We start from the raw sequence: 12,952 nt of genomic DNA, 5'->3' as shown, positions 1-12,952 counted from the left end.
TATAAAATGAAGCCCATTTTCATTTTTAGAAATATAAATTGCTAAGTCTTGAGGACAGAATATATTGAGAAAAAAAAATTTGTTTAAATAGATTATTTCTTAAATCCTCAAACTTCTGAGAAAATAATTTCAGATAAAAAGGTAAACAAAGGATTTTTTAAGGAGAGGAAACACAAGAATGTATTATTGGTCATCACTATGCTACAACAAAAATATCTATAAATTACTTATCTCCATATTGCAATGCCCCAGTATACATGGTGCTTGAATGCTTAAACACCCTTCCGTTTTCTCTGATAAGACAATTTCAAAACCTTGTATACACAAATGGTTTTTCCCCTTTCTAGAACTTTTCACATGTGGAAAAAATATTGTCTTTCCTAATCTCTTTGATCCAGAAAAGTCATAACCAAGCACAGCAGATAGTACCTCTTCACTTTCTATAGAGAATAGATAAATAAAGCAACATTTTATGGGGTCACTTGTAATCTTCTAAAGTGCTACATTCATTACATTTAAAATGGTACATTCAGCCTGGTAGTTCTCATTTAAAAAATAGATATTTCATTATCTATTTTTATTATTAGATATTTATATTATCACATTAGTTAAGAGATGAAGTACTTGAATAACATGCCATGCAAGGAAATATTTTTGATGACTATCACTGTTTTGACATTGCAATAAGAACTGTTAAATAGAACTAAGACAAAGTCTCATCCTGAATGTTTGGAGCTATTCACCATTAAAGGTAAACACTCAAAAACTAAATAAATAAAACTAGGAAAAGACCTAGTCTTCTGATGAAGTTTACCAATAACATCAGAGATAAAAGAATTCCTGAACAACTTTTGTTAATATAATTAAGGGGCACTGAGTGTCCAAAACCAAGCTGATATGGTTTGGCTGTGTCCCCACACCAAATCTCATTTTCAATGCCCGCGTTTTTCCGTAGGGAACCAGTGGGAGGTAATTAAATCACGGGGGCAGGTCTTTCACATGCTGTTCTCATGATAGTGAATAAGTTTTATGAGATCTGATGGTTTTATAAGGGGGAGTTTCTCTTTACAAGCTGTCTGTCTTTGCCTGCTGCCATCCACGTAAATGTGACTTGATCCTCCTTGCCTTCAGCCACGATTGTAAGGCCTCCCCAGCCATATGGAACTGTAAGTCCATTAATCCTTTCCTTTTGTAAATTGCTCAGTCTTGGGTATGTCTTTATCAGTAGCATGGATATGAACTAATACACACACACACACACACACACACACACACACACACACATACACACACCCCTAGTTCATGATATGGGAGATATACTCCTTAGCATGGATGGAAAATGACTCAAGAATGACTTTGTTTTAAGTTACTCCATTATGGCCTAGCAGCATGAAAGTTCATTTATCAGGAATGGGTTATAGTAGGCTATTTAAAAATAGCCAAATGATAGATACTCCCTTCCTGTTTTTAGAGTAAATGGATTACTGTAATACTGAAAATTCCAGCTCTTACTTCAAAATCTCTGGGAAAATTAGCTATCACAAGCCTTTAAAACTATTTATCCATTCCCTATGGCTTCCTTATCCCTTAAAATTTATTTTATTAAAGGCCTAAGCAGTTTTAAAATGCTAAAAATGATATTTTATAAACATAACTGTGCAAGAGTAAAGATACGTGTTTTTAGTAATTAAGATATGATTATGTTTGAAAGTTAAGTTGAAGAAATATGAATAGGCGATCAGAGCTTCATGGATGTGGGAGAACATTTTCTGTGATAATAATAATATTTATATTGAAATTATGACGATAAAAGTTTCACACTTTAGTTATAAATATTAACTATATAATATGGTTATATAAGTATATATGTATATAATCATTAATCATTATTAAAATATTAAATTTTTCTACTACTTTACAGAATGAACTGTACTTTTTCTATAAGGTGCAAGCTTTTTTTAAAAAAATTATTATTTATCGGTAAACAACACTTAATAGTCACCAAAACCTAAATATTGAACACTGATAAATAACATTTAGCACCCACAGAAAACTTCTCTGTAAGAACTGTAAAATTTTACACCTAATTTGACTCAAGTTAATTTTATTGTGTATTTACACAGAAGAATATCATTGTGTATATAAAGTTTTGATACCAATATGTGCATTTAAATATATACTTTAAGACTTATTTACAAGTACATTTATAATATTTTTAAGAAGCTTACTTTTTATTTAGAACATAAAATGGTAAAAGTACATGAATTATTTAGCAATAAAATGAATTAAAAACAATGTAATAGCTTTGTTTAGCAATTAAGTGATTAATTTTTGATTAAGTATTAGAGACAATGATAGCTATTACTGTAGCAGAAAAATAAATTATTTTGACCTGTAATTTACTAAAATGTTTCTTAGAAGAGAGTGTATTTTAGCTTTGACTTAAAAGGCGTACACTTGAATGCATGTGAATATCCTTAGATAAATGTAAAATCTAAACGTTTATAGCCATTCAGACTTGACACATATCCTACAAAAAGGAATCATGGACATTGAGTAAAGCTATCAATTTATAACCAAACATTCTTCCATGCAGGTAGAAATATGCGTTTTGGAGAGGGAAGGAAAATTTTTCATTTGATTCATGCAATTGTTTAAAATTACTGATAGACAATGACACACATGATGACATTCATGTCCCTAAGTATCATTTATTCATTGGAAAAGCCTATGAGAAATTCATTTTAAAAGCTCTATGATGTAACTTTGTCTATTTATTTCTAGTTATAAAGTAATTACTCAAATTCCAGAGAAGTTTCTACCTTAACTTTTCTCAGAATGTGTACCAGCTAGGAATTTGTTCCACTTATTTGGTAAAATGGGTCTCATAGTTGAGGAGTTATTTTTATTCTGCAGATGCTGCTGTTTAGGAGACACATCTGTGATATTTAATATAGGAGCAGTTTGCTTATTTTCATTACTGCATAGTATTCTACTGTTTGACTATATCATAATTTATTTATGCATTCAATTATTAATCAACATTTAGGTTGTTTTTAATTATTTTGTTGCTATTTCTTTTGTAAATAGGGTATACAGATGTCCATAATGCTACTGGAAACATAATAAATGTGGAATTGCTGCTTATATTGTAGGCATATGGTCTGAATTAGAGGATGCCCAATTATTTACTGGAAAAATTGAGGTGATGTCTACATTCCCATGAGGAAGTATAAGCATTCCAGGTCTCCTACTACTTTTTATTTTTTAACAACACTTGGTATAACTGGACTTTTAAATTTGATGCCTCTGGTACAGTGGTGCCTAATTAAAGTTGTACTTTACATTCTCCTTGTGTACTAATGAAACTGAGCATCGTTTTTATTATTTTATTGTATTATTAATATTATTGTTGTTGTTCCAGAGACAGGGTCCTACTATGTTGCCAAGCTAGTTTCAAATTCCTGGGCTCAAGCAACTTGCCTCAGCCTTCCAAAGTGTTGGGATTACAGGTGTGAGCCACTGCGCCAGGCATGAAACTGAGAATTTTTTAGCTGCTTAATAAAGATTTTGTTTTCTCTTTAGTGAAGTGAGCGTTCAGGTATATGCCTATTCTGTGCTGTGTGATTATTTATGTTTTATTCTATTGACTTAGTGATATTTTCTGTGTATTCTAGATTTGTCTCTGTCTACTACATGAATGGCAAAAATTGACTATCCAGTCTCCGCAGTTTTCACTTCCTATTGGAGTCTTTTGGTGAACCAAAGTTTCTAGTTTTAATGTCATATAACTTATAAATATTTCCTTTTTTTATATTGGGGCCTTTGCCAAAATCTGCATATATTCTTTTTCATTTCTTTTCCTTCGTGCACCTGCATCTAAGGCATTATGCATGGTTTCTTATTGTTGTGTTTATTTCTTGGATTTTAGTTTTCTCTTTACAGTTTCTTCTATAATATTCTTGAGGAAAGAATAATGTAGCCTTAGAAATTTGCCATCTTGCCAGAAAATTTAAAAAAAAACATTCATTTTAGACAATTAACATGGATTGATCATCTATTCTGTATCAAATTCAGGAATAAATGATGAGGAAGTGCCTTGATTTCAAAATATACCTTCATATAAATGTACTTACAGAAAAAGACATATAAACAGAAAAAAAAAATGACACAAATACAGTAAAGATGTTTGCGTATGTGGGGCTGTAGAGGAACACCATTTAGCTAAATTTTTTTTAAGTTGGGATGTTTAAAAACATTCTAGAATGCAAGGCTCCTCTTGACTTAGACATCATGACCCTTCTAGTTGTTAGTGTTCAAAGTGAAGAACATTGGTGGGAACCGAGTGGAAAAAGTGGCTGGAGTTATCAAATGCCAAGGTAGTGCAGAAACCTCAGCCCCGGAATGCCAACTATTAGGCTTGAATCTTCTAATTTTTATTAAGAATACATAAGTTTTCAACAGATATAATTAGTCTAAGCGTACTAAGATTCAATAGAAATCACATTAGGGTGAATAAGAATCACTTAATTTCTCAATCCTTGCTTATTCATTTAATATATAGCCGCTAGAAACTATTACTGAGGTAATTGTACAGACTTTTGCAAATCCTATTCGGTTCAAATTTCTCTGGAGTATACACCCATTGTACATATAATTGTTTGCATTACTCGGTCTCTAATTAAGAGGTAGCCATAACGAATTTTCACTGGCATTTAACTGATAAGAGGGCAGTACATGAAAGAAGAAGGAGCGGGAGAATTCACGTTGCTGCTACTAGAACTCCTGACTATTAGCATTGGGGCTATGATCTGGGGAATCTCATTAGTAATAATGGTCCATTATATTCCCTTAGTAAAAGCTACTAATCAGTCACCCAGTTAATTACAAAGGTTCCTTTTAGAGTAATTAGTGAGAAATAGCCTCTCATTTTTAGTAAAAATGACTCAAGAAAGATAAATTATATTCTGAGTCTGCTTGTTACTCCATCTCTTCCTACTACTTTGATTTTATCAAAAATATCCCTTAATAAAATGAATATAAATTCCAATTAAATTGTAAAATTTTAAAGAATCATGACATCCTCCAACTTACACCTAGTTGTCTCACAAACATATTTAAATACTTTAATATTTATATTTTCAATTTTAAGGAACACAATGAAAGCAGACATTTTAGTGTTATCACAGCGATTAAGGAGAAATACTGAAAGATGTTAGTTCAGAAGAACAAAAACTGTTAGAAATATGGTTGTGAACTTCACTTTAGAAACAAAAATTGGATTTGAAAAGACATCAAAAACATATATGAACACACCAGGGGTTGATTGTGTTCTCTACAATCTTCAGAAAAACATCAAAGAAAATCTAACAAGCAACTTCAAAAGCCTGTTAGTCTCACTGCAAGCTGCAGTTCAGGGAAAAAGAGCCTGTTAAAGGCCTTATTGAGGAAAATGACAGTATCCACAGAGAACATGAAGAGATTGACCTATAAACAATTTCTTGAAAAATATCACCAAAAGACAACACACATTTCACCTAGAAATTAAAATGACACCAAAGTGTACTGTAGTTGCAAAAGGTATAAAACAGAAACAAGAAATATAAACAGGTAAAGAAAGGATCAGTTCATTTAAGCAGTGTTTATAAAAGATATAAAATAAGAGAGATTTGATATATGTTAACAAAGAAACAGGAGAGTGATTACAAATATTTAATCTAAAGTTTTTGAAACAGAAATAAAAGTCCAATTTGAATTATAAAGATTTGTTGAATAAACATAAACTCATTTGTCTTATCTATGACTCAAAAACTAAAAATGTGAAAGCATGCCAGGATTTCAAGGAAGACAGAATTTAAGTTCCTTCTTGATGATATTCTTAATTTTTAAAGAATATTTTAGCAATAAAAATAGATACATGGCATTTCTGATTATACTAAGAATGCCTGCTCATTTTGAAAGAAACTGAAGGAGCATACATGATATAAGGAAAAGCCCAAAGAGTGTCAGACTTATTTTTTTGCCTTGAAATAACTCATACCAACATGTTAGTGAACATTATTTTGTATACAACCTAAGCAAAAACACATATACACGATGAAGTGATTTTGTTAATACTATTGATGTGCCTGATCATTTGTTGAAAACATGATGGATTGGATGCTGTAATGTCTTGGTCAGATATCTTTTTTAAGATCCCGGAACTTTTCTCCAAACTGTCAGAAGTGTTGCATTATTATGTCGTAGAGCTGAGCACATCCCCAGGAATTGTTTTCCTTTCAAAGAAGCTCTTTTGCTCAAGGCTTTACCCACTCTCCAAGTGAGAACTTCCCACATTCATTGACTCTTTGATGTGTGTGTAAGACTCTCTGGCTACCTCACCTCAATTTGGCATATATCTAAAGGGCATTCCAGGCTAAAATCTTCACACTGAGTCAACTGAGGTTTTAGTTGTTATTATATATATCACAAGGCATTTATTTGTATATCCATTTCTTCTTTCTTCACTCATATAGCTTTTTTTTTCCCCCGAGAACAATGTCTAATCACCACCACTATGCAAACCTGTTTCAGAAAATGTTTCCTAGACAATGTGCCCAATGCCACTCTACCAAGGATGGTCCTCAGAACAGATTCTAAAATGAGACGCTCGTGTATTGGTGAGCTCATATATCAGGCTTTTGAAATGTTTGAGGGAAGAGAAAATTGAATTAAATGACTGTTGTTATACAATATTTATTAATTAGAAAAGATGTTGAGAGGCCAACGGGCATTAATCATAAATCCAAGGCAAAGTTAGGAGGGATCCTTACTAGCATTTAAAAAGGTGCTAATCTCCTGTAGTTGTTGGGAAGAAAAAGATAAAGATTGAGCATGGAACATAATAACAGGTGTCAGAGCTCTAGGAAATATTGGCCTCTCCACTTTGACAAGCCTGTTATTTCAAGGTCAGGGCTGTTATTGAGGCCTATTAGGATTCTGGGACAGGAAATGGATCACCAATTTCAAGACACTTAAAATACTGGCCTCTCCCCTCAAATATTCTGAATCTCTGTGGCCTACAAGGGTAGCCCGTTTCTTGATAAAGTCTAGTATTTTCCCTTTGTTGAAGGATGATGTAACTACTTTTGCCTTATGAGAAAGCATTTACGTGCCTCCGGCAGCAGCCCCATATCTCATTCTAATCACAAGATCAACAGCCATGGTTAAACTATGATAGATACCACCATAAATGTGCTGGATGCTGGCTCTGTAAAGGGAAGAAAGAAAACACATTTGGGAGGAGCTGCAGAAGTTACACAGTATGTATCAACAGGAGACAGAAGAAAATGTATAGGGCTGAATCTTAGGGTACTGGATTGGGAGAAGGGATCATCAAACATAAATTAGGTAAAGGAGAGTTTATTGATATGAAAATGTTCATCTGGGTGTGAAATCGAGTGTAATAGAATGTAATTCTCTGAAAAGTAGCCTGAGAGATGGTTCTAACATGCCATTAGGATGGCTCTTAGAAACTTGGGGAAGTGATTGCAACTACAGATGAAAAATATGTGCTGTGATTTCCAGACACTGAAAGAAAAAGATCAAAATTCTCACTGAAGGTAACATGCTAGAGTGGATACATGATGTAAGTTAGAAACACTAGTAACCAATTTTATTCTGTGTAATACCCACAGAGTGTGTTATGTGGAGAGCCACTGACTGAATTTCTGGGCAGCACACTAGTGAGAGATGCACCAGTATTGTTGAGAATCCCAATGTTGACTGTCTTCTATAAGCTACAATTGTTGATAGGAGGTGGGCTTAAAAAACTAGATTGTCTGATAATAATGGCAACGATATAACCTCAGAACAATTGGAGGCAGGTAGTGGAATTTAACTCTCAGAAACCAGGCAGAAGCAGGTATGTATTGAAGAGCAAAGCAAGAGTTGCAGCTCAGGGGAGAAACATGTAGCTCACATAAGAATCATGGAGGTGGCTTAGCTTTCCTGGGATAAGATAGAGAGGCAATCAATGAGAATATTTCTCAATCTTAATCAGAAGAAATGAAGGGTGGAAATTCCAGTAGAAATCCTTATACCTTGCCCGGTTTCCAGATCTGAGCTAGTGTTCAGAAACAGAGGCCACTGAATGAAACAAAATCTTGGCCATAATGAAGAAATTGCAATGCTGCTCAGTCCTTCCCACAAAGGAACTGTAAACATTTACCTGGGTCCATATATGAGGAAAAGGAATGCACACAGATGTCTTAAAGGCTACTGAATATGGTGCCCAAGTTGAAACTGATAACTAGAGACCTGAAAGGCCATAGGGCCTCTGTGAAAATGTGCATTAGCAAGAATACTATGTGGAATTCTGGCCCAGGTTCGTCTCACTGTAGGTCCCATAGGTGCACACACCCATTCAGAGACCATTTCAGTGGTACATGAATGAGTATTTATAATCAGGTAACTTGGTAATTGGTAGAAATGCCATATTGTTCCTTAGCCTGTGGTTAAGGAGAAGCTTCTAAAACTGCCAATACCCTAGCCAATATATTAAATTTTAAAAATGATAATAGATTTTATGTAGAATGACGTACATTAGTGCCACATACTTAAAGGCCTAAATGATGAGGTAAGCAGATAATGAAAGATGTTATGTTCTGCTGCAAACTCTACTTTCTGGTAACCCGAGTTATAGCTATGTTATCTGATGGAGTATTTCACTCCAGCAAATTTATGCAGCATCAGATGGACAGGATACTCACTAAGCTAGAGGATACATTTTTCAGAAATAGTTTGTCTTTACTTCGGGTAGACAATAGTATATATTTAAGGTCTTACCACTGGACCATATTTCTTTTCCTATTATATGTCATAATTCCAATCCAAAGTGACATGGGACGCTAGATATTCTATTGAGTATGACCCTGGCATATTGATAACATCATTGTAATCAGCCTGGATGAACAAGATATGGCAAGGATGTTGAATGACTAAGACACACACAGTCCAGAGAAGAGGGTATTAAAAACTGTTTAAGACTTAAGGCCTGTCTCATTAGTGAAGTTTTTAGGATTAGAATAGTCTGAGGCATTTCAGAAAATCATCTACAAGGTAAAGGAAAATTTATGCCACCCACACCTCCAGCATGAAGATGGAAGAACAACACTTGGGATATTTCTTCAGTCTCAATGTGCAGAATACGCCACACTTGAGAATATGATTCTGAATCTACTGAATAAATTAAAAGATTTCCAGAGGCAAAGCAGAAATGGACACTGCAGTGGGTCCAGGCTGTGAAGCAAGCAGCCTTACCAACTGGGCCATGCAACCAGCTTACTCTATGATATAGCGTTCGATGGTAGAAAAAGATGTCATACAGAATTTACAGAAAGTCCCATTGGAAGAATTAAGTTTCAACAACAGTAGGGTTCAACTAAAATATCTTGCCTTGTAGAATAGAATTACTCAACTTTCAAAAAGCAAATCCTGGTTCTGTAGCTATGGAATGCTAAGTCATGGGTCATCAGGTGATCACGCAGCCTAAATGTCCTGTCATGAACTATATCGAAAGGTTGAACAAGCCCAATGACGACCCACTGAAGAATGGGAGTGATACATTGGGAATTAGATGCAAGCAATTCCAGAGGGCACAGGTAAACTGAGTGGCTTAAGTGGACCCAACAGCATGGACTCCTGTTCATCGATGCTGGCCTATCTATTGTCACTACGAGGAAAACAACCAGGCACCAGATGGTGTGGAGAAACAGATGAGTTAATTTTTAAATGTATATGGAAAGGAAGAGGAATCAGGAAATTTGTCGGAATGGGGGCATGAATGTTATCTTGATGATGGTAATAATCTCAAGAGTACATATATATGTCAACATGTCCAAACCCATCCAATTGTACAATTTAAATGTGTTCAGTTATTGTATGTTAATTATACCTGAATAAAGCTGCTAACATAACTACAACAGATTTTTTCACATGGCCTTTCATAAAATATGTAACTACCATGTATTTTCTCATTAGCCACACGTAAATTAGTTTTTCTAATATTAATTTATCTTGCAGAGTGTAAAGAATGTTTTTTCTCATCTAAAGAATTTTAAAAATCCATAAGCAGGGAATGGGTATGAAAAGACCCAAATGTGTGTTCCAGGAGCTTTATACGTTTTAGTATGGCCCACGCACAATGAGAAATTGAGGTCAATTGAGTTCAACATATATTCATTAAGTGTCAATTTTGTGCTGATAATTCTTTCAGAAGCCAGCATAAGAAGAGGAGTAAAAACCGTTTTAGTTTTATAGTTATCTACTATGTATCTAAATAATATATTGAGAATATGGCACATAAACCTCTGATTCCACTAGCACATTTATACAATGAGTGCTAAAACCATGAGAAAGTGGTGGAGCTTGCCAGGGCTGGACTAATAGAGAAATATTTTCTTGATGAGATAAGACCTGACTCTAAATATGAAAGATGATTAACATTCACTAAACTAGCAGACAGCATAAATGGTTTTATAAGCAAAGCAGCATTTTACATAGGGCCCAAAGACTATAATGTATCTTTTCACCTGAAGTAACTATAGCAATTTTTAATAATATCATTCCATTTTTTATTAACCTACCTGTATAATTCTTTGAAGCATACATTGAAAAGCTTAGACTTCTTCAGAAACACTTCCAGGACAGGCTGGTCCATGAATGTTATCATTCACATTAGGATACTATCATTGAACTCCCAGCTGAGAGGGATTTGATATCATATCTCAAACCAACTTTCCTTAGTGTGCATATCAATAGCCTGGTTTAAAGAAAAATGTGCAGTAATTATACAGAGAAAGAATTAAAACTTTATTGAAGAAAATTTAAAGGAAGCTAAATAAATGGAGAATATTCTGTGTTCATAGATTGAAAGACTAAAAATATTGTATGTAGAAGTTTACGTTCTTCTTAAATTGATCTATGAAACTTCAATGAAAATGTCAACATTTTGGGGGAGTAGGAATTGACAAGCTGATTCATAATTTATATGGAAATGCAAAAGGCCAAGGACAGTTAACACATTATAAAGGGAGAACTAGGTAAGAAACTAAGATGAATAATAAGGACATGGCTCTATCATTGGGACATTGGGGCAAAGGTAAACCAATGGACTCTTCAAAAATAATTGAGAGCCCAGAAGCAGACCTATCCACCTATGACCATTAAATTTATGTCCAAAAAGTAATGGCATAGCAGATCAATATGAAAAAGAAATAATTTTCAATACATATTTCTGGGACAACTGGGTACACACATACAAAAAAAGTCCAGTACTTAAGGCAGACTACGAAAATCTATTCCAGGAGGAAAGTAGATCTACCTGTGAAAGGAAAAACAACAAAGTTTGCAGATGCTGTAATTTAGAATAATACATACAAATTTTCAGGACAGGAATTTTTTTTTTAAATAGTGCAAACAAAAGAGTTCATCACAAAGGAAAATATCAGTAAATTTGAATACATTAAAAATAAGAACTTTCTTAATCATAAGAAAAAAAAAGCAAGCTGTGTAATGGAACAGAAGAAAAATCAGCATGAGAAAGATACTCAACCCAATAGAGAGATGAACAAGCAACTTGAATCACCAGCTTTACTGAAGAAGACATTGAAACTGTCCAATGTGATTTATAAAATGCAAAATTAAAATGGGAATCACAGAATGACTAAAATTAAAGGTATGAGCAACACTAAGTTGTGAAGAGCATGTGGATGTGATGGTTACTTTCATATATAAATTTGACTAGGTTAAGGGATGCCCAGATAGGTGGTAAAACATTATTTCTAGATGTGTCTGGGAGGGACAGAAAACATTAGCATTTTAACCACTGGACTGAATAAAGAAGATCTGCCCTCATCAATGAGGAAAGGAGATTTCACTCACTATTCTAAAGCTGGAACATGTATCTTCTTCTGCCTTCAGACACTGGGGCAGGTCCTCTGGCCTTCAGACTCTGGGACTTAAACCATCAGCTCCTGTTCTCAAGCCACTGAACTCAGACAAATGATACCACTGGAGTTTCTGGGTCCTTAGCTTGCAGGTGGCAGATTGTTGACTTCTCAGCCTCCATAATTGGGTGAGCCAATTCCTGTGATAAATTTTCTCTTATCCATCTATCCATCCGTCTGTCTGTCTATTATCTATCTATCATCTATCTATCTATCTATCTATCTATCTATCTATCTATCTATCATCTATCTATAAATCATCTATCTATTTATCATCTATCTATCATTTATCTATCTTATTGGTTCTTTTTCTCTGGAGAACTGTGACTAACACAAGGTGAATATACTCAAGTGAGAGTATATTCATAGGCACAGATATACTTCTCAAGTAGGAGATTTCATTTGTGGAAACATAATATAATTTAATACAAATATACATGCATATATACTTATAAACTGTATAAAATTATGAAATTTTTAGATCAGTAATAATTCATGTATGTTCAACATAAGACATTTTAACTACAACATATACATCTATTGTCCAAGATAACTGTTTTATCTCCAGAAACATATTTTTATTTTATTATATTTTTATTGTTACAGGGATAGGGTCTTGCTGTGTCGCCCAGGTTGGTCTCAAACTCCTGAGCTCAAGTGATCCTCCTCCCTTGGCCCCAAAGGACTGGGATTATAAGTGTGAGCCACTATACCAGCCCCACAACTTGTTTTTTTATTCAACCTAAAAAAAGAAATAATATTGAGAAAGAGAAATTTGGAGGTGCTTTGTGGAATTTCAAAAAAAAGCAGATATAGACTTCTAAGATCTCATTAGGTGTAACTTGATGAGATAATTATACCCATCTTCAGGGGAGGCTAAGAAACATAGCTTTCATACCATAGGCCAAGTACTTAGTCACAAATTAGATATTATATTAGTAAAGAATAAGGGAAGAGAAAATATT

Source organism: Sapajus apella, unplaced genomic scaffold (genome assembly GCF_009761245.1).
Source record: "Sapajus apella isolate SASKATOON/1434 unplaced genomic scaffold, GSC_monkey_1.0 scaffold30, whole genome shotgun sequence".
Taxonomy (NCBI): domain Eukaryota; kingdom Metazoa; phylum Chordata; class Mammalia; order Primates; family Cebidae; genus Sapajus; species Sapajus apella.
This window is presented reverse-complemented; position numbering follows the sequence as displayed.